Raw genomic sequence first — 23,911 nt, forward strand, 5'->3', positions numbered from 1 at the left:
GGCAGCCCTGCACTCTCCTGCATTCTCTCTACAGTGCAGGAGACCGGGTTCGATCCCTGGGCCAGGAAGATACCCTGAGGAAGGAAATGGCAACCCACTCCAGTATTCTTGCCTGGAAAATCCCATGGACAGAGGAGCCTAGTGGGCTATAGTCCATGGGGTCGTAAGAGTCAGACACAACTTAGTAAACCATTCAGTTCAGTTCAGTTCAGTCACTCAGTCGTGTCTGACTCTTAGCAACCCCATGAATCACGACATGCTAGGCCTCCCTGTCCATCACCAAGTCTTGGAGTTCATACAAACTCATGTCCATCGAGTTGGTGATGCCATCCAGCCATCTCATCCTCTGTCATCCCCTTCTCCTCCTGCCCCCAATCCCTCCCAGCATCAGGGTCTTTTCCAGTGAGTCAACTCTTCACATGAGGTGGCCAAAGTATTGGAGTTTCAGCTTTAGCATCATTCCTTCCAATGAACATCCAGGACTGATCTCTTTAGGATGGACTGGTTGGATCTCCTTGAGGTCCAAGGGACTCTCAAAAGTCTTCTCCAGTACCACAGTTCAAAAGCATCAATTCTTCAGCACTCAGCCTTCTTTGCAGTCTAACTCTCACATCCATATATGACTACTGGAAAAGCCATAGCCTTGACTAGACGGACCTTTGTTGGCAAAGTAATGTTTCTGCTTTTCAATATGCTATCTAGGTTGGTCATAACTTTCCTTCCAAGGAGCAAGTGACTTTTAATTTCATGGCTGCAATCACCATCTGCAGTGATTTTGGAGCCTCCAAAAATAAAGTCTGCCACTGTTTCCCCTGTTTCCCCATCTGTCTGCCATGAAGTGATGGAACCAGATGACATGATTTTAGTCTTCTGAATGTTGAGCTTTAAGCCAGCTTTTTCACTCTCCTCTTTCACTTTCATCAAGAGGCATTTTAGTTCCTCTTCACTTTCTGCCATAAGGATGGTGTCATCTGCATATCTGAAGATTGATATTTCTTCCATCACTTCATAGCAAAAAAATGGTGAAAAATGGAAACAGTGACAGACTATTTTCTTGGGTTCCAAAATCACTGCAGATGGTGACATGCTGCCAAGAAATAAAAAGACCCTTGCTCCTTGGAAGAAGAGCAATGACAAATCTAGACAGCATATTAAAAAGCAGAGACATCACTTTGCCAACAAAGGTTCGTATTGTCAAAGCTATGGTTTTTCCAGTAGTCTTGTATGGATGTGAGAGTTGGACCATGAGAAGACCAAGCATTTAAGAACTGATGCTTTCGAACTGTGGTGCTGGAGACGACTCTTGAGAGTCCCTTGGACTGCAAGGAGATCCAACCAGTCAATCCTAAAGGAAATCCACCCTGAATATTCATTGGAAGGACTGATTCTGAAGCTGAAACTCCAATACTTTGGCCACCTGATATTCAACTCATTTGAAAAGAGCCACACACTGGGAAAGATTGAGAGCGGAAGGAGAAGAGGGCAACAAAGGATTAGATGGTTGGATGGCATGGTCAACTCAAGGACATGCATCTGAGCAAACTCTGGGAGACAGTGAAGGACAGGAAAGTCTGGCGTGCTGCAGTCCATGGAGTCACAAAGAGTCGGACACGACTGAGCAGCTGAACAATTTTATGCCTATCCCACCATTATATTCTGGAAGCATATGACATATTTGATTTCACAGGTTCACAGCTGGAGAGGATTTTGTTTCAGGATGAATCATCCCTGAGTTTCACCTGTATCTGACCTTGATCATATTTAAATGAGCCTTTGAACTTTAAAGTTACTCGTGAATGAGTTAAGATTTTGGGTGTAATTGGGATGGAATGAAGGTGATGGAATTCCAGTTGAGCTATTTCAAATCCTGAAAGATGATGCTATGAAAGTGCTGCATGCAATATGCCAGCAAATTTGGAAAATTCAGCAGTGGCCACAGGACTGGAAAGGGTCAGTTTTCATTCCAAGCCCAAAGAAAGGCAATGCCAAAGAATGCTCAAACTACTGCACAATTGCACTCATCTCACACGCTAGTAAAGTAATGCTAAAAATTCTCCAAGCCAGGCTTCAGCAATTCATGAACCATGAACTTCCAGATGTTCAAGCTGGTTTTCGAAAAGGCAGAGGAACCAGAGATCAAATTGCCAACATCCACTGGATCATGGAAAAAGCAAGAGAGTTCCAGAAAAACATCTATTACAGCTTTATTGACTATGCCAAAGCCTTTGACTGTGTGGATCACAATAAACTGGAAAATTCTTCAAGAGATGGGAATACCAGACCACCTGACCTGCCTCTTGAGACACCTCTATGCAGGTCAGGAAGCAACAGTTAGAACTGGACATGGAACAACAGACTGGTTCCAAATAGGAAAAGGAGTGCGTCAAGGCTATATATTGTCACCCTGCTCATTTAACTTATATGCAGAGTACCTCATGAGAAACGCTGGGCTGGAAGAAACACAAGCTGGGATCAAGATTGCCGGGAGAAATATCAATAACCTCAGATATGCAGATGGCACCACCCTTATGGCAGAAAGTGAAGAAGAGCTAAAGAGCCTCTTGAGGAAAGTGAAAGAGGAAGTGAAAAAGTTGGCTTAAAGCTCAACATTCAGAAAACGAAGATCATGGCCTCTCGTCCCATCACTTCATGGGAAATATATAGGGAAACAGTGGAAACAGTGGCTGACTTTATTTTTGGGGGCTCCAAAATCACTACAGATGGTGACTGCAGCCATGAAATTAAAAGACTCTTACTCCTTGGAAGGAAACTTAAGACCAACCTAGATAGCATATTCAAAAGCAGAGATATTACTTGCCAACAAAGGTCCATTTAGTCAAGGCTATGGTTTTTCCTGTGGTCGTGTAGGGATGTGAGAGTTGGACTGTGAAGAAAGCTGAGCACCAAAGAATTGATGCTTTTGCACGGTGGTGTTGGAGAAGACTCTTGAGAGTCCCTTGGACTACAAGGAGATCCAACCAGTCCATCCTAAAGGAGATCAGCCCTGGGTGTTCATTGGAAGGACTGATGTTGAAGCTGAAACTCCAATACTTTGGCCACCTCAGGCGAAGAGTTGACTCATTGGAAAAGACCCTGATGCTGGGAGGGATAGGGGGTAAGAGGAGAAGGGGACGACAGAGGATGAGATGGCTGGATGGCATCTCCGACTCGATGGACATGAGTATGAGTGATCTCCGGAACTTGGTGATGGACAGGGAGGCCTGGCATGCTGTGATTCATGGGGTTGCAAATGGTCGGACACGACTGAGCGATTGAACTTAACTGAACTGAACTGAACATATTTTGCATGCAAGAAAGATAAGATGTTTTAGGGCAGAATATTGTTGGCTGGATGCCTGCATACCCTCAAAATTCATATCTAACACCAAATGTGACCGTATTTGGAGATAAGGCCTTTATGAGATGATTGGGGTATGGGGCTGGCACCTTCATGACTGTGGTTAGTATCCATATAAAATAATCCCCAGGGGATCTCTGCTGCTTACGTCTTGTGAGGACACAGGGAAAAGATGGCCTTCTCTATCATCCTCATCAAGTATCAGTAGCAGCCTCTTGTGCTGCTACCCACTGAGATTTGGCAGTTTGTTTTTTGAATTTCCAGTGAGGCTTCTAAGTATTTCATTGGTTTATTGCCAGTTTCATACTGCCTGAAGTCCAAAAGCACATTTCTTGCTTGCAGCGCTCACGATAGTTTTTCTTCTCTTGCATCCTGGAGGGGGTCTTCCCTCCTCACTCAACCACTGTGAATGTTCTCTAAACTGGGTTACCCTATTCATCTTTTCCACCACCACAGGTCTGCAATCAGACCTTCTCCAATGAGGTCCAAATCCAAGCTGTGAAATTTACCTCCTTTGAGCACTCTCCCTTGAGTTCCAGGGTAGGTGTTCTTTATGACATTCTTGACTCCTTTAGAGAACATCCTTTGTTAGAGTTAACAATTTTTTATTTTAAACATTCCCTTTTTAAATTAATGTGTGATTTCTATCTCCTATTGGATCCTGACCGATAAAAGAGCAAATATCAAAACGAGGTCCAAGTTTCCTGTATTACTAAGTGGATTTTTTTTTTTTTGTAAGTGGATTATGGCAATCTGAAATGTTCTCCACAATATATCATTCTAAGTGGGTTATGTTGACTGAAAAGTTTGTCTCTTAATATTTTCTTCCCAAAGGAATTTATCTAGTAATGAAAGTTAAAGAATGAGCATACATAGTTAGGGTCCAGAGCAGTTATATTGATAATTGAGCTAAAAGAAGGTTAAAATCAGACTTTCCTCTTTAGATTTAGAATTCAAGACAAATTACACACCAGCAGAATTTTTAAATAGTTATAAATGATAGAGATGATTTTTTAACCAAGGAAAAACAGCTTCGATGAGCACTGATCAAATAGCAAATTATGAAAGCTGGTTAATGGTATTTAATATAATTTTCTTGGTTGCACAATTTTAACACATATGTTTGGCAGTGCCATTAAGTACATTAACTATCATACTTTTCATGGAAAAAGATTCTTCTGGAAATGTGTCCCCAAAGAGATTTTAAATGTGTTATGTTTTATTTATTAGATGAGAAATATATTTCTCCAACAGAAACATTGCTAACTTCTTGAAGTGTAGGAAAAGAATGTTTTAAGCCACCCAAGAATATAAAAACAATATGCATACTTTGGGGATACAAGATAACAATACTATTGGTGTTAATAAAAATAGAAAAAGAATATACTTTCAGCTTCTTTCATTGCTGAAGTTCTGGACATTAAGTCAGTTGGAAGTTTTTGGGAAAAAAAATATTTTTTATCATGCAATTTCTCCTACCTTCTTGGTAATTCTTCTTATTCTTTCCTGGAAAAACAGCAGAAGCTGGATGGAAAACCCAGTCTATTGTTTGGGAAAAAAAATTAAAGAATCGGTGGCATTAGCCAGTATATTAGCCTGGGTGGTGGCTAGTTTAGTCCTTGACCTTTGGAGTTCTTGTTAGCTAAGGATATTTGCTTCATTTTGGTTGCATGGAATTGAAGCAATTCCAAATCAATACAGTTATCAAATACCATAGCAAGTCATTGCAAACTATAGTCCAGTGGAAAATTACTAATGCTGAATAGTATACATTAGTTTTTTTCAGACTTCCTTGAACATTAAATCATTTGGGGAGTTTAAAAAGCAGAAATAGCAGCAACCACTAATGTGTGAATTTACACCACAATTTTAAAAAAAACTGTTTTGTGGCAGAGTTATTAATAGATATTTTTGAAAGCTCTTCAAGGATCCTAATATTCAGTCAATATATGGCCCCACTGGTGTTATATTCTGAGTGAAATTTTGTGGGATCTATTGATTATTATTGCTTCTGATAAGTAGGTTGAGACTCAGATTAAGGTGCATCAATTAATTATTTAGAAAAATTTCTTTTCAACACAACTTTAAAACTTTAGTATTATATATGTGTTTAATCAAGAAACAAGTAAATGTATTCAGTGAAGAACAAATGATGTTATCTTTTAAATAATCTATCATCTCAGCTTTTTAATTTATCTGGCAGATTATTTTTCTCAAAACAGTGTAGAGCCAAGCCTCTAGTTTGTTAATTTTAGGCCTTATATCCATGGCAGATAAAAACAAAAAGCAGAACTACCCCTGTAATGGAAGTGCCAACCCAGTCCCTGAACTGCCATTTCCCTATGGTTTCTGGATTTGGAATTATATAATGGAGGAGGAAATGGCAACGCAATCCAGTATTTTTGCCTGGAGAATCCCAAGGACAGAGGAGCTTGGTGGGCTACAGTCCATGGGGTTGCAAAGAGTGAGAAATGACACACAATGGTCTAGAATCCATTGTTCAGTCAGTTCACCTCAGTCACTCAGTTGTGTCCGACTCTTTGCGGCCCCCTGGATTGCAGCATGCAAGGCTTGCTGTCCATCACCAACTCGCGGAGCCTACTCAAACCCATGTCCATCATGTTGGTGCTGCCATCTACCCATCTCATCCTCTGTTGTCCCCTTCTCCTCCCACCTTTAATCTTTCCCAGCATCAAGGTCTCTTCCAATGAGTCGGTTCTTCACATCAGGTGGTCAGAGTGTTGGAGTTTGGAATCCATTGTTGGATGATGCCTAATATTGAATTTTCTAACATACAATGAGTAGATACCTTCTGATTGATATCTGCATGTATTTACTACAGAATCAAAGAGATGAAAAGACACTTTGGGTCATGGTCAACTTTCTTACATACTTTTTGATGAATAGCAATTTCAGCTAAATTTTTGGTCCATCTGAATACACACCTGAGCACATATTTAGATTTCAGCTGCTTTTCAAATCTTTCCTGTCATTAGTAATGCAAATGCTCCTTAGAAATCCCAGGAGTGTTGGTTGTGGGCAATAATAGCTAAAGGAGGGGAGCCATGTGGATTGATGGTCAGATGGCCTTGGCATGGTCTATTTATCAGCCAGATGGAGAGCAACAAGGTTTAATTATAAAGGCAAGGTCTCCTAAGTTATTAAGAATCTTGTGCTTTTCACACAGTAGACTTAACAGTTCTGCACCCAGTTCCACTGGGGGTAGGGAGCTGTTTCCTCACACCACCAAGCAATTCTCCAGAAACCAGCAGGGAGCCCTACAACTCAACTCAATTCTGGCACTAGCTACATGGAAAGAGCATCAGATCCCACAGACCAAAGATTCAGCCCCACAGAACTGTTCCACCTCCACCCCTCTTTGCTGCCAGTTGTAAGTTTGGGTTCTCACCTGCTTCTGATCCACCAGCTTTAGATCAGAGGTACCACTGAGCCCCTTCCTTGGGTTCAACATTTTAATTACTAGATTACCAGTTTATTATAAAATGTTCAGAAACAGCCAGATGGAAGAGACGCAGAGGGCCAGGTGTGTGGGAAGGCACGCAGAGCTTCCACGCCCTCTTCAAACCTCTGTGTTCACTACCTCTCCTTCTGGATTTTTACAGAGGCTTTATACATAGGCATGCTTGATTAAATCATTAGTGTTAGTGATTGACTCAACCTTCAACCCTCTCCCCTCTCCAGAAATCAGGGGGTAGGACTGAGAGTTCCAATCCTCTATTCATGTGTGATTCCCCTGGCAACCAGCCCTCATCATTAGGTGCTTTCCAAGAGTCACTTCATTTGTATACATCCAGTTAATGTAGAAAATGGGGTTGTTATGAGTAACAAGATGGCCATTTCACCTTTAAATCTCTGAGCTGATTTCAGGAACAGAGGACAAGAGACCAAGAATTATGACAAAAAATGCTTCCAATGCTCTTATCCCTCAGGAAATTCTGAAGATTTGGGGATCTGGGAACCAAAAACTGTGGATAAAGATCAAATATATATATTTCTTATTATAAATCACAGTGTCACAATTATGTACCATACTGATGCTCAAATGTAATGTTATTTTACAATAACTAAACATTTAGGGATAGGGATACTTACCTTTGAATTATCACAAGAGTCTTTCATAAATTCTGAGTAAAATATAGGGTTATCCAAAGTCAACCAAAGGATCAATACATATGGGAGGAGTGTCATATTCATGTAATACCAAATTATGCTGATATTGCATTGCCAAGTTAATTAATAGGATAATGAACCTCCTACATTTGACAGACATTCAATATGTAGGGATCTTGCTTTGAATATTGTAGAGGCAGATAGTCTACTTTTTATTTAAGCACAAGGTTTAACATCAAACTATAGTTATACTATATATTTGGTCAGATCTAAGGGGTTTATTCCACTGGCCTATCACAAAATCATCTCTATTGCCTCCTGAAACACAGAACATTTATTAGAACTGGTGTTTCAAATTAATTAATTTAAGGGTTAGGTAAAAATCTCTTCCTTTTTCTAGCACACACAGACACATGCACACACATACACACATGCAAACCAAAACCAGAACCAAAATGATCCTCTTATAAAGGATATTAATGAAATACAGGAAAGGGATAGAAGAAGAAAAAAGATTTCTAGGTACAGGCAGAGGATGAGAGGCAGTAAAGTGCCCTGAGCAGCGGAAGTACCATAAGCATTCACTGTCTGATGGAAACAAATGAAATAAACCAATCAAGAAGGTGCAATTAAGAGAAAGATTTTGAGATAATGAATTTAAGCAGCAGATTGGAGATGACTTTGTGAAAAATGAAAGATGTGGAATGCCAAGAAGTAGACTCAGAGATGTGGAGAGAAGTTTGAAGAAGATGGGAAGAGCGAGGTTGAAAACACTCTTCTGATTTACTGAATGCCATGAAACGATAGGAAATGAAGTTATTTCAACCTGGAACCCAAAGGTCTATGGTGGAGGACGAGAACACTTGGTAGACAGGGGTGTGAGATAACGAATATCAGAACCAGGGTGCTGAAGACTCTTTTGTTCATTGTGGAAGCTGAGGGTTGGTGTATGGCAGCTTTTCTCCCTTTTGATAAATACCCATTTTTTAATATTGGGACAGGTCATTCATTTGAGCAGGTCATTGTGCAACATCAGAAGTTCAGGGAGAAAAGGGGCACCTGTGTAATGGGCCAGAACAAGCGAACAACCCTAGTTGATCATGAGGATGGCAGAATGAAGGAGGCAATTAACACATGCCTTTTCTCAGGTGATGACGTTCACTGAGAGACTACAGCTGACATAGTGCTTTATGCTTTATGTACATCACCTTGGCTAATACACACAATCTATGGGATAGGCATTATTGGTACCACTTTACCTACATGAGATAATAGGAAATATATATTGGTCTCTTCCCTAATACCTGGCATAGAGCTCTTGAAACCCTTATAATTTCCTAAGCAGTAAGACTATCTCTTATCCTAGCATTTAGTCTTTGCTCCTTTCCCTGGCACAGAGATTCTAAAATCCTTGTAATTTTCTGTTATAAGAGTAGTAGGAGCATCTTCTGTTCTAACAAGGTGACTCTGGGTGGGCTCCAGGATGGCTGCTGAATGGAAGCTGGTCACCAGGAAGACCAAGCCATGATTAGAAGCTTGGAATTTTCAGCCCTGCTCCCCATTCTCTAGAGAGAGACGAGGGCTGTAAATAGAGTTAATTGATCATGCCTACACGAGATAGCCCCCATAAAACCCCAATAGTAGGGGATATAGTGAGCTTCTAGCCTGGAGAACCCATTCACATACAGGGAGGGTGAAGCACCCCAACTCTGCAAAGACAGAAGCTTCTGCACTAGAGACCTGCTCAGACCTCACCCTTTTTGTCTCTTCATCTGGCTGTTATCCTGCATCCTTTTTCATACCCTTTAGTAAACTGATAAACCTAAGTGATTTTCTGAATTCTGTAAGCTGCTCAAGAAAACAAATCCAAGAGGGAAGAGGTCATCAGAATCTCATTTTGCAGGCAAGTCAACTTGCAGGCAACTACAACTTTTGTAGGAAGTTGTGGGTAACCTGGGGACCTACTAGTAATACTTTTGATTGTCATTTGATGTGGGGCAGTCTCAATCGACTGAGCCCTTAACCCTTGGGATCTGATGCTACATCCAGGTAGATATTGTCAGAATTGAGTTAAATTATAGAACAACCAGCTGGCATCAGAGAATAGATTGATGCAGGGGGAAACTCCCACCCATTTGGTGACCAGAAGCATCAAAAATGAAGTATTCTGTGTGAAAGTAAAGGAGACATTCAGGAGGAGAGCTGTAGTTTTCTCTAGTGCAACCTATTGGAAAACAAAATTTTTTTCATGTTATAGTAAGTGCCCAATGTATTAACACTATGAAAGTGTCAAATATGGGGCACAAATCAGATATTTCTGATTCTGGCATTCACACAAATTTTCCAGATAGCTGTCTCCATCCAAGTTGGCTTACTTTACCACTTGGCCAGTTGTTGCCTTTGGCTTGAGTCATAAAATCCATTCTGCAAGATTTTTTTTTTTCACATTCATGTGTTTGCAGGCCCAGGGGAAACTAGAGCAGTGAGCCATCAAAGGAATTCTTTTAAAACAGAGATAAGCTGAATTTGGAAAAGAAACTGTTCCCCTCTGCCCACTAAAACTATGACAGTTTTCAAAGCCTCATGAACCCAGTACTTCATGAATATTAGAGTTGATCTTTGGGTGAGAAATATCTTTTAAAACCAGAAATACCTTTTAAAAATTAGTAATAATCTTCAAGTTTATGGCCAACAGATATATCTACTTATTATTGGATAGTGGAAGAACAAAGAGGGGATCTTGCCACCTAAAAATGTGTGTATACACACATACACACACATGCACACACATGTGTGTGTGTATATATATATATATATATATATATATATAGGGAGAGAGACAGAGAGAGAGAACTTTTCTTTTTATTTTAAATGACAAAAAACCCTACTTATCATTCAATTTAGTGACAATCCAATTAATACAATAAAGACTTGTCACTGAAAATGTACAAAGTTAAACGTCTACAAAAATTTTTAAAAATATGTTTTTAGAGAAAACTTTCCAGTTATACAAATTTCAGCTGTATTTCAGATGAAAGTAACAGATATATACTATGAGATAGAGTAGAAGCCTAAAATTCATGGTTTTTCTGGAGAGGTAGGTAACTGGTGCTTTTAAAAAGCTGGGATATTGCAACAAGCCACATATTTTGCACAAAAATAACAGAAAAATGAAGTCAAATTTCTTATAAATGCTTTACCTTTTATTATTCTGACTCTGGCTGTGATAAATGACTTTTCCACAGAGTATAAACTAACTCACCCCATGCTCAGGTAATGGAGTGATTATCTCACACCTTTGGTTCTTAAAATAGGATCCTTACATTTGGATCTCAGAGTCCGTACATTGACAAGAGCTAACCTTGACAATACACTCAGGAGACAGATTCTGCTACTGAGGAATTTCCCCAGTGGTTTCTTCCTTAGAGCAAGATCTTTCCCCAGTGGTTTCCTTAGAGCAAGATCTTTACAGATGGTGCTCAAAACCACAATTTTCCTATATTTGGTAAACAGAGTCTTTTCAAAACAGTATAAATTTTAGTATCTCCGGTAGCAAGGCGTGTTGTCTTTTAGTTGCTCATCTGTGTCCAACTCACTGTGAACCCATGGACTATAACTCACCAGGCTCCTCTGTCTATGGGATTTCCCAGGCAAGAATACTGGAATGGTCTGCCATTCCCTTCTCCAGGAGATCCTCCCAACCCAGAGATCGAACCCACATCTCCTGCATTACAGGTGGATTCTATACCACTGAGCCACCCGGGAAGCCCATAGCAAGGTATATCCTATCCAATTTACCAGCTCTGTACCACTCTATTTTTCTTAGAATTTGTCAAGCAAATAAATACGTTAACATGTATTTATTTGCTTGATTCCGAAAGGTCTTTGAATTTAAGCCCTTATATTTATCTAATGGAAGAAAATGTCTCATGGTTTATAGAATCATCTGTCAAGAATGTAAAAAGTTGGAAAATATCTAGTGCCAGTAAGGGTGAGATAAAAGTAGCCAGTGGCATAACTGCTGGGAGAGCAATGCATTTATAAGACACTTGCTGGAGTGGAATTAGATGAGTAGTATATCCAAATAAAATTTACATGTATCCATACAATGTTTTTAATTCCACTTTAAAGATATATTAGAATACAAAGATTTATTTTTGAGGACATTCATTGCAACTTTGTTCATAATAGAAAAAATGGAAATAGACATAAATAACCACCTCTGAAAGAGTGATAGTGTAAGAATAATGAAGCTATATTATAGGAAATTAAGAAAGTATTGAAGACTTGTATGTCTGGAAAATGCCCCAAGATATAGAGTTACATCAAAAAATCTCCGGACTAAGTGTATAACATGAACCCATTTATTTAAAATATGTATATATATGTATGTAATGTGTATCAAATACACTTACATAGAACATTAACTGGAAAAATAAAATGACACATACAAAATTTTAAGTCTTATGTATAAACTAGGGAGTAAAGTAAGTGGACATTTTCTGTATTTCTATCCTTGGACTCATTTTTCTTGAAACTTTTATAATGATAATGTATACTAGTATATAATGATTTAAAATTTTTAAATGGTAATAAACCATGAGATAGTAACATACAATAGCTATTAATTCCTATCTTAACATGCCCCCTTTTCTTAGAGTATGTGCTCAGTCACTCAGTTGTATCAAATTCTCTGCAGCCCCATGGACTACAACCTGCCAGATTCCCTGTCCGTGGAATTTTCCAGGCAAGAATCTTGGAGTGGGTTGCCACCTCCTACTCCGGGGATCTTCCCAACCCAGGGATTGAATCAGTGTCTCTTGAGTCTCCTGCACTGGAAGGTGGATTCTTTACCATTAGCACCATAAGGAACTCTCCCTAAATCCCCATCCTCATCACTGCCTCCCCAACAACTTAATGTTTTTCATCCATCTTTCAGATTGTAACACATTTCACTCCTTCAGGTAGTTTGTGCTAACCCCTCTGAAGTATTTTTCACCCTAGCCATCTTCTATATTAGACTGAAAGTTCAGTAAGCTCTGGAACTATGCCTTTATGCTTTTCCTTTTATTTGATTGAAAAAAAAAGAAAGATCATGGAGTTTCTATATCCCATTTAGTGGTAAAAGCTGGTCCACTCACTGGATGCATGGATGGACTCCATTAGCAAAGCAGGAAAGGTCCATGGTGGACACTGCCTTCACATCACGAGAACAGGCCCTGATACATCTCAGGTGGTAGGAACCACCAAGTGTTTGCTGAATGAGTGAATTTGTGAACAAAATGACCCTTACCTACCCGTTATGGAAATGAAAATAAACTCATCTGGGAAAAGAATATATTAGAAAGTGTGAATGTAGAAAAGGAATGGAAAAGCAACAGTTTTACCAACATCCCAAACCTACAGCGAATGCGCTTTGTACCTTATTTAGAATTACTATGAATTACTGACTTCAAATAATTTATAAATCATTCATGGTTGTATTCAGGTGGATTAAATAATCATACAATCATCATAATCATACATGTATGATTAAATAATCATACATTCTCAGGTGATATAAGCCTGTAGGCAGAAGAAGACAGACAGGCCGGGAGTCAATGTAATTTATCCCTTTAAGACCACATATCTGCTTCTTAAGGGGAAAACAGAGAGACAAGAGTCTCTTGTTGCAACCTGAGAACTATATATCTCCCATTCACATTCCAGTGATTATATTGCTTTTGTTGATATGTTAGTTTAACTGAATAATTTTATTTATTGCTCTATTCCATTCTAAAATGTGTTGTATCAGCAAAACACTTATACTTGTTATTTTTGTATCATATGTCTTATTGCTGTTTAATTAAAAACTCTCTTATTAAATACAGCATATCACCCAAGGTCATTACATCACATTACAAAAACGTTAAAAAACATACAGCTTTTTTAGCCTAGTGCAACTTGTGTAAGGTACATTTTGATCAACAAATAAGTGTTTTTTTCTATCATTTTGTAGACAAAGCCTTACCTATTGCTATTTTTCCTTGACATTATGATAGTAATAATGCAGAACATTATAATTTAGTACACAACCATCTCTCAGATAGCATTATTGTACTTATAACTATGTAAGATAGTTACATTAATGTAATTTAACATTAGTTAAGTCACAAAATTAGAAGTTAAATGTAAAGCATATGCCAAAAACCAATGTGACAGTTCTTTTGAGATAACATAACAGTTTTTCAAGTATGAATTATTCTTACCTTATAAATAGTAAAAATATAAATTCTCTAACAGTGAAAGCACAACACACTGGCCGATGCTGTCAACACATCAAAAGGGAAATTAATTAGTAGTTTATCAAATTCAAAAGTTGACATGATCCCTTGTTCTTTGAGAAATAAAATATACACTTGCAATCTTGGAGAAATAAAGCGTATTAGAACAGTCTGGCAATGTTGATTAAGTAGTGTTACATTTAGAGAATTTCTCCCATGACTTTAAATAATGATAGATACATGAATTTGAAGAAATCATTAAACTAAATCTGAAAAATATATTTTTTATTATCTCAAGGTAGTGAATAAGTGAGTGTGTATTAGTTGTTCAGTCATGTCCAACTCTTTGCAACCCCATGGACTGTAACCCACCAAGCTCCTCTGTCCATGGAATTCTCCAGGCAAGAATACTGGAGTGGGCTGCCATTTCCTTCTCCAGGAAATCTTCCTGACCCAAGGATCGAACCCAGGTCTCCAGCATTGCAGGTGGATGCTTTACCGTCTGAGCTATGGTAAAGAGTTCAGCAAACAGAGAATAGAAAGAAAATACTAGACTTGGTGAATTTACAGTCAGCTTATTCTCTTCTTATTCTCTTCTGGATATTAAAATATTTTGAAGTTCATGTAAATAAATGAAGATTTTTCTAGAGAGGAGTCATGTCAAGGAATGTACCTTATAATCAAATACAGTGCTGTGAACAGTATTATTCTCTGCAAAAACCTGATATAAGAGAATTAAAATTGAGACAAAGTATTGTGCAGGCTTCCCAGATGGCTCAGTGGTAAAGAATGCACCTGTACTGCAGGAGATCTAGGTTTGATCCCTGGGTTGGGAAGATGTCCCAGAGAAGGAAATGGCAATCCATCAAGTACTTGCTTGGGAAATCCCATGGACAGAGGAGCCTGGTAGGCTATAGCCTAGTCCATCAGATTGCAAACAGTTGGACACAACTGAGTGACTAAACAACCACAACAAAGTCTCCTGTGATATTTAGCCCCATCTGCTACCCTTGGAAATAAAACTGTGGTGTAGTCTAGAATGACTTTAGATTCACTAGTCATGTATTTCCAAGATTTTGTTTTTTCTGTTAAATAAAAAGTCCCTTGAATTGATTTTATGGCTAAAAATAGGATCAAGAACACATGTACATACTGTGAAACTTCCTATCACAGAACATAGTGAGAAGTAAGTTGATGAAAACAATTGCATTATAGGAATTCTAAGACAGTGCAGATGTTTTATATGTCAGCTCTTTAAAACCCAAATAACTTTAGTATCATTTAGGAAACAATTTTACAAAGATTATTCTGTAGAGTTTTTTAAAATAGCATTTTAAATATTTTTAATGTGTTTTAGTTGAACAGAAAGGCTTTTAAGGTCAAATACATGTGGGAAAAACTGGGTTAAAGAAAGATAAATGAAGTTTTAACTGCAGGACTTATCAGAACACTTAACAGTGCTAATACTGATATTATCTCCTTCTCACAGAAGAATAAAGTCAACAATGTCTCCCAAAGGTATTTAATAACAGAACTCTTATTCCCCATAGAATCTTTGACAACACTGCTGCTTGAATAAGTATATTTTGATAAACACTGATCCACACAAATAAAAAGAATCACTTTAATCCTTATTATAACTGCTTCTATATTTGAGGTCAGTCCTTAAAGGCAATTGATTGCTTCATTAAGCATTTGGCACCACATAGGATCCTACAAATCACTAAGTTTCTCATTTGTGTCTGAGAAATGGACATGGTGAGTGATCAAGTTATTTACTTAAGATTATGAGGGTAAATTTTAAATTCCTACATTCTAAAATGAGTACACACTCTTTCATGTTTTCACTATTTTTTTCTGAAAAGAAATATACCAAGAGTAACTATGAAGAATTAGTAAATATTTTTTTATTAGCTTTCATTTGATTTAATACTTTCTACACACAATCTTCTGTGCTATACTGAATAAAGAACAGTATATAATGTCAGAGAGTCTTCGGGTAAATACAAAAATTTTGTAGGAAAGCATTTTGAGGGGCTAAAATATATAATCTCAATAGTAAGCTGCTTTAATATTTAATCTGTACAAATATAATAAGCTTCTTTCCATTAAAATGTGGTTTTATAAATTTTTACTGCACTCTCATTAAAAACTTATTTGACCAATTGATTTATCGAAAAAAACTGATATGTTCAGAAGGAAAAAAATCAGTGATGAGGTCCAACAAGTGCAGAAATTTTCTAATAACTCTGTACACATACCACCTAGACCAGGGTAGCACCTAAATCTAATTTAATAAATGGATCCACAATATAGGAGGCAGCTGCTCCAGAAGACATCTGTCTTTTCCAGTTGGAAAATTATACATTTTCAGTGTAAAAGAAGAAAACGTCCATCAGAGCAGTAGGATTTCCAGCATGACTTGCTGATTAGGACTTATGCAAAAATCACATCTTGCATGGTTGACTAGACGCGTATTTTCTCCTTTGCCAAATCAGCATATCTAGCAAAGATGCTTCTCAAGATTTGAATCAGTATGGAATATTAGATCAGCTGCTTCCTGAAGCTTTTTACTTACTATTAATGGGAAAAAACTCAGAACATATAGTGTCCATGCTTCTCATTTTAAAGATTAATGAAGCTAGGGCACCTAAAATTCAGATTCAGGCATAAAATTTAGCTTACCTTACTGCCAAGGTGTTACATTTCCCCTTGTTGCTGTTGGCAATAATAAAATTCAAATCAGTTGATACATTTAATATATGCATCTTTCAAAGACCTTACAACTAAGGTGTAGAGTCTTACCAACTAGGGACTGAAATCCCTGGACTTGGGTGAAGGGCAACCAAGGAAGATGTCTGGAGACCTTGAGTGATTAAATACCAAACCCTTTATCAGCTGGTGAATATGTGCCCTTACCATTAGATTAATAATAAAACCTGCCCTTTCTGGGGACTTCCTTTCTAAATATTGCCAAGATCTTAATGAGGCTTACAAGTAATGTACTTACAAGAATGGATGTGTGCTTGGACTCAGCTCCAGCCAGAAGCATCTTAACCCGGGGATCGAACCCGTGTCTCTTACATCTCCTGCATTGGCAGGCGGGTTCTTTACCACTAGCGCCACCTGGGAAGCCCCTGTGTAGTTGCTAACCAATTTTTCTTTAGAGCCTTCACTGTGAGTGTCTCTCTGAATCAATGCTAGTCTGCACATCTGCTGTCTCTCCGTGCCTGCCTTTGCTCTGTTGGTCTTAGCTATCAGCTATACTTCCTGCTCATCCTACCATGGTCTGTGGGTGCTCCCAAACCACTGACAGCATCCCGTTAATTCCACCACCAACCTGTTTCCACATCTCTGGTCTTTCCCTCCTTGGCCAGTTCTGAATAGATTCATTTCTGTGTCTAGCTCTTCCTGTGTGGTGTTTCAGATAGGGTCCTCTCATTATTACCATGTTCTTTTTTCAGGAGTGTACGAGCACAAGGAGTGTGAAAAGTGATCTCATCGACCTCTGACACACCTATTCATTCCAGCACCCCAGCTCTGAAGCAAAGCTTGTCTGACCCTGATGGAAACATTCTTCATTCGTGGTGTGTTTTCTCTGAAGAAGCCTAATTTCAATTGCGTCTACATGTCCGTTGTGTCCACATACCTGTTCTCTGAATCTCCATCTCTATTCCTGCCCTGCAAACAAGTTCATCTGCACCATTTTTCTAGATGTTAATTTTTTTTTAGGATAGAGTCAACAGAGTCAAAATTTTAAAGACAAAGCAGTTTTTGACTAAATAGTTTTTCTTTCTTTTTTTTGCATTCAGGGTTCACTTTTTTAATATAAATTTATTTATTTTAATTGGAGGTTAATTACTTTACAATATTGTATTGGTTTTGCCATACATTAACATGAATCCACTACAGGTATACACGTGTTCCCCATCCTGAACCTCCCTCCCTCCTCCCTTTTCTTAAGGAGCTAGTAATGTCCTTAAAAAACATGAAGGAGATGTGACTTAAGTGCTTTACCAGCACTTCAGAAGTGATCAGACTTTTTGCCCTTGATTCATCACTTCCCTTCCCTCTATTCTTTCTTGTCTTTCTTGGCATAGTCAAAGAGTCCACCTCTTGACAGAAAACCCATGTGTGTTTTTTCAGGCCTGATCATAAGCAATGACAAAGGCTTTCTCCACACCAGACTTGGAGCAAAGTCAGTACACTACTGTCTTTAAAGGGTGCCGCAGTAAGAGGTTCAGGTGCTTCTGGCCCTTCACTTTCTCTGCAAATAGCTCAGCTCCAGGTTTCTGTGTGTCTGAGGTCTGGGGCAGAGCTCTTAGAAGAGGATAGGAAAACCTTGAAGATACCTTTCTCCACTCTGATTCATGCTTATTCAAGTCTCTGAAGTTGAGTCTGACATCGCTGCATGCCAAGGAGTTTCTCAAACTACACGTGTATTTAGAGGGAGAGAACCACTGCACTCGTGAGATTTAGGAGAATCTTTAAAACTCAGAAAGATCACACAAATACAAATGATTCTAAGCCTCTGTCCTGGGTTACAAGCCCACAGAACTAGCCATGAGAAAAATGAACTCAGCTTCCGACAGCCATAGTGTCTCTTTCCAAGCTGTCTTTTTTCAGGCTTTGCCAGTTTTTTGCATATACTCTCTTTGTTTTTAATTTGAGGCTTATTGAATGTTTTTCACTCTTTTTATTGAGAAACAATTGACATACATCACTGCATAAGTTTAAGGCTTATAGCATGATCGTTTGATTTATATATACTGTGAAATGATTATAGTAGGTTCTGCTAACATCCATCTTCTTATATAGATACAATAAAAAGGAAAGAAAGAAGAAAAGAATAAAGGGGGAAAATGTCTCCTTGTGATGAGAATTCATGATTTACTCTCTTAACAACTTTCCTGTGTGCCATAAGTGAGAGCATACAGGATTCATGTTTCTGTTACCATTTCGACAGGAACTATTCAAAATCTGAAAGAAGCTCTGTCATGACATCTGGAAGTTGCTTTCAAAGGTTTCCAGCTGTGTTTGCAAATTGGAACTTCAGTTTGGTCCGATAATGTAGACGACTTCTATGCTCCTAAGCAGTTTTGTGGTTTGCAGAATTATTTTAGCCACAGATCAGCTTTTCTGCCAGCAACTTAGCCAAATTTAGTACAATCACATAAGAGAGAGCGTTTTATCAAACAGTCAACAGCAACAACAATTTCATACTTTGCTGACAGCTAAAAAGCAGGCCTGTAAAATATTGAAAAGCAATGCTTTAGAAACAATTTCCTACCTGGTGAAATATATTTGATGCTATTTCTATTAGGTCCTAGACCATTAAACATTTTCAGAGTCTAACGGAGTAGTTTTCTTTTGATGACATGACTTTATAATAATAGGCACTACATTTTCTAAGGGCTGTTCTTTTAGCATCATCATAGGTTATTCACCCATGTGTTTTGGTATTTACAAAACATTCCAGGTCAGTGTTTCTGAATTTAATTTATAATACAGTCAAACTCCAGCAGCAGGGAAAACAAGTAGAAAAAAATTGAGCAGTATTAATAAGAAGACAGCGAGGAGACATTAAGCATGATGCTATGGAGTTTTACTTTGTTTCTGTGTCATATCACAGTTGGGAAGCATATACTACTTCATAATTTTTAGATGTTGCTGAAGTTCATCACTGCCTTTAGCATTAATGCTGTGATTCTAGGTCTTGTTTATTCAACCCTTAGCCCTGTGGAGTTCTCCTAATGGGCATGGTTATGTTCATTTGTTAACGCTTTTTCATCTTACACGACTCTTCTTTTTGGCCTGTTGAAGGAGAATATCAGTTGTCCCATTATTTCACACAGAAACATCTTAAAGAGTAATATAATTACTGCTCAAGCAACTGTAATTTATTAAAGGCCTGAAACAGCAGTAGGCACTATTAAGAATGCAATAGAAGTATGTATCAGCTAGGAAGTTTTCAACTGAATATTTAAGTAATAGAATATTTAAGTAAGTGTTAAAAACAGAAAACTTACATTTTTCTGTTATTAACAGAAGAAGTCTTGATGCAGGGCAATAGTAGAGCTGATGCGTGCCTGCTCTGCCGCTCAGTGGTGTCTGACTCTGGGACCCCAAGGACTGTAGCCTGCCGGGCTCCTCTGTTCATGGAATTTTCCAGGCAAGAATACTGGAGTGGGGTGCCATTTCCTACTCCAGTGGATCTTCCAGACCCACGGATTGAACCCGCATCTCCTGTGTCTCCTGCATTGGCAGGCAGATTCTTTACCATTGCACCACCTGGGAAGCCCAGCAAGATTGATATTAGCTAATAAATATACTCAGAGAACAAGTCCCATTCTTTGTTTACCATCTTCACTCTCATTTTCAAGATGAGTACCAGATCTTCACACAACATCATCTTAAGACAGAAAAAAAAATAGGGGGGGGGGGTTGTATTATCTTTACTTATTTCTTTTTTATTGAGAAAGAAAAGCTTTTCAGACATCCCTTCCTTTTACACATTTCCTCACCAGTTCCAATTGGCCAACACTGTACCACATGTTGGGGAAGGTGACGGCACCCCACTCCAGTACTCTTGCCTGGAAAATCCCATGGAGGGAGGAGCCTGGTAGGCTGCAGTCCATGGGGTCGCTGAGGGTCGGACACGACTAAGTGACTTCACTTTCACTTTTCACTTTCATGCATTGGAGAAGGAAATGGCAACCCACTCCAGTGTTCTTGCCTGGAGAATACCAAGGACGGTGGAGCCTGGTGGGCTGCTGTCTATGGGGTTACACAGAGTCGGACATGACTGAAGCGACTTAGCAGCAGCAGCAGCAGTACCACATGTACATGTCCCAGCTGGGAAAGAATGGACCGGGGATTTTCAGCCTCTAGAGGGAGATAGGCTCTGACACAAGGGATGAACTGTGCAGTTAGCTGGGGAGGGGGAAGAGTGGATACCAAAGTATTAAGCAGTGATTTTGTTTTGTTGTTTAGTTGCTAAGCTGTGTCCAACTCTTTTACAACCACATGGACTGTAACTCACCAGGCTTCTCTGTCCATGGGATTTCCCAGGTAAGAATACAGGAGTGGATTGCCATTTTCACTCCAAGGTAACTTCCTGACTCTAGGATCAAACCCACATCTCCTTCATTGGCAGGTGGGTTCTTTCCCATTGAGCCACCAGGGAAGCCCCATTAAGTAGTAATATCTGTCTCAAAGGACTAACTGTGTATATGTATAACTGATTCACTTTGCTGTACAGCAGAAACTAACACATTATAAAACAAGTATACTCCAATAAAAATTAATTTTAAAAAAGAATCTATGGTAGTATTAGGGCTTCCCTGGTGGCTCAGAGGTTAAAGCGTCTGCCTCCAATGCAGGAGACCCGGGTTTGATCCCTGGGTCAGGAAGATCCCCTGGAGAAGGAAATGGTAACCCACTCCAGTATTCTTGCCTGGAGAATCCCATGGACAGAGAAGGCTAATAGGCTACAGTCCATGGGGTCGCAATGAGTCAGACACGACTGAGCGACTTCACCTTATAGTAGTATTAGTATATAAAAATTCAAAGGATATGAATTTAGACATTTATGTTCAATATATTGATGTAAATATGTATAATTCTGGAACAATTGACCCCTAAGAAAGATGATTCTGGTGAAAAGATACAGAGTGAACTTGGAAGGGACAGGAAGGACTGAGGCATAGGGGCTTACTCACATGAGGCTGAGTCAGAAGCCAACTTTTCTATATTTCTGCCTTAAGAGAAGAGATAAGGAAATGTATGAGTCTATGGTAACTGAAATTGAAGGAATGAATATTTTTGAATGGAAAAAGAAAGGCAAGATTATATGATGATTAGATATAAGAGATTGAAGAAATGTTTTTTTTTTTAAGTTATCTCCTGCTCTGTAATAAAACAATAATGACATCTCAGAAAAGAGTCTGTTGAAAAAACTTAAGAGGAAGGTCAAATAACGCCAAGCTTGAGATAAGCCAACCTGAGGAGTTGAGTGAAGCTTCAGCTCTAAACATTCAATGAAAATCATGTAGAAGTGAAATCAAGAGTAAGATTTCCTATGACTTATCTATAAAGACAGCATTTTTGGACAGCAGCAAGGTTAAACAGCACAAGTATACTTTAACATGCAGAGGACACACTCATGTTCAAAAAACCCTTAGGTGTGGAACTGTGCCTTCATCAGTATTCACATATAAGTGTCCTTATCTGCTGCTGATCAGTTTAATTTCTTCAAATGTAGAAAAATAAGTAAATTTGAAATTATGTGGAGATTTTATTGTCTGGGCACCTACTACTCTCCCTGGGATCCTGCACTCAGCTCGTGCCACACTGACCTCCTGTTTCCTGAGACACCAAGCCTGTTACACTTGCTTTTGCCCTTGTTGCTCTCCTGCCTGGATGCTCTACTCAAATACCAGCTCTATCACTTTCTAGCTGTGTGAATTTCAAAAAGCTATTTAACATTTCTGTGCCCTATTTTCCAAATTTGAAGTAAGGATAATATATACAGGTGGGGCTTCCCTGATGGTTCAGCAGGTAAAGAATCCACCTGCCAATGCAGGAGATGTAGGAAACACGGGTTCGATCCTTTGGTTGGAAAGGAAATGGTAACCTGCTCCAATATTCTTGCCTGGAGAATATCATGGATAGAGGAACCTGGTGGTCTATATAGTCCATGGTGTCACAAAGAGTTGGACATGACTTATGGGCTGAGCACAACAACAAATCCATGCAGTGTGTGTGTGTATAGTACCTATATATGGTAGTATGTAGTTTTACATATTACACACACACACACACACACACACACACACACGCACACACACACACACGGGCTTCCCTGGTAGCTCAGCTGGTAAAAATATCTGCCTGTAATGCAGGAGACCCCAGTTTGACTCCTGGGTTGGGAAGATCCCCTGGAGAATAGATAGGCTACCCACTCTAGTGTTTTGGGGCTTCCCTGGTGCCTCAGACAGTAAAGAATCCAGCTGCAATGCAAGAGACCTGTGTTCGATCCTTGGGTTGAGAAGATCCCCTGGAGGAGGGCATGGCAACCCACTTCAGTATTCTAGCCTGCAGAAGTCCCATGGACAGAGGAGTCTGGCAGGTTACAGCCCATAGGGTAGCAAAGAGTCGGACACGACTGAGCAACTAAGGACAGCACAGCATACATATATATGTATCGATGCATGTGTATGTATACATGTAGCATGATGTGAATAAATACCCCAAAGTTCTCAAAGACCCGTCTACACATACATAAGCTCAAAGAATTCTCTGACATTAGCTTAAGGATATCTTAAGTTGTGCAGTTGTTCAGACCTGGATCAAAATAAATTAGAAAAGTTTAGAAACATTCAACTCTGTGAGAGCCACAAATTAGTCTTTTTTAAATCAATATTGTATGATCTGTTTGATGTCAAACCATGCCAGCTGCCACCCACACAACCCCAAATAGCTCTTCCCAATTATTGTCTCTTCTGAGAGTCACCAGGCTAGAATTGATTCCTTCCACAGCAGACACCAAAATCCAGAGCCCTAGGCAACGCTCTGCCTCCATTGTCAGCAGTCTTCCTTGTTACTAGTGACTTATGTCTATTTCTCTGCTTCATTTGTCCTGCTCATTTGGTGTCTGCACACAGCTGCTTCCTGTTTGCCCAGGTCTTACAAAACCATCCTACATTTTGGTGTCTAAGACAGCCTGGGCACTAATTGTTCTGCATAGCTGATGCTGAACTTTAAACACCATCTCTCTGTGTGACCTGATTCTGACATCACTTCTTGGATGAACCTCTTCCTATGAATTGCTTCGGGGATATCAGATATCCATCTCTGCTTTGATGACAGGCTTCTAGTCTGATATATCTAAATCACAACCGTATTTATGTGTTTACTTCTTGGAAGTCGTTGTGGTTTTTGATTTGTTATTCTTGTCCTCATTATGAACCCACATATGTTTAACAACTGACTCCCTCCCCCCTGTTTGAATTCCAGGTGAAATCTAATATACAAAAGATAAATGCACTGCTCTGCTTGAATCTGAAGGAAAAGAGTGGGAGTTTTGTGTTCTTAGGTATATCTTCTCCACAGTAAATTATTGTGATATTCCTAATTATTTAAGGAAAATTGAACAAAA

The sequence above is a fragment of the Capricornis sumatraensis genome, chromosome 22 (assembly GCF_032405125.1).
Source record: "Capricornis sumatraensis isolate serow.1 chromosome 22, serow.2, whole genome shotgun sequence".
In the NCBI taxonomy this organism is placed as follows: domain Eukaryota; kingdom Metazoa; phylum Chordata; class Mammalia; order Artiodactyla; family Bovidae; genus Capricornis; species Capricornis sumatraensis.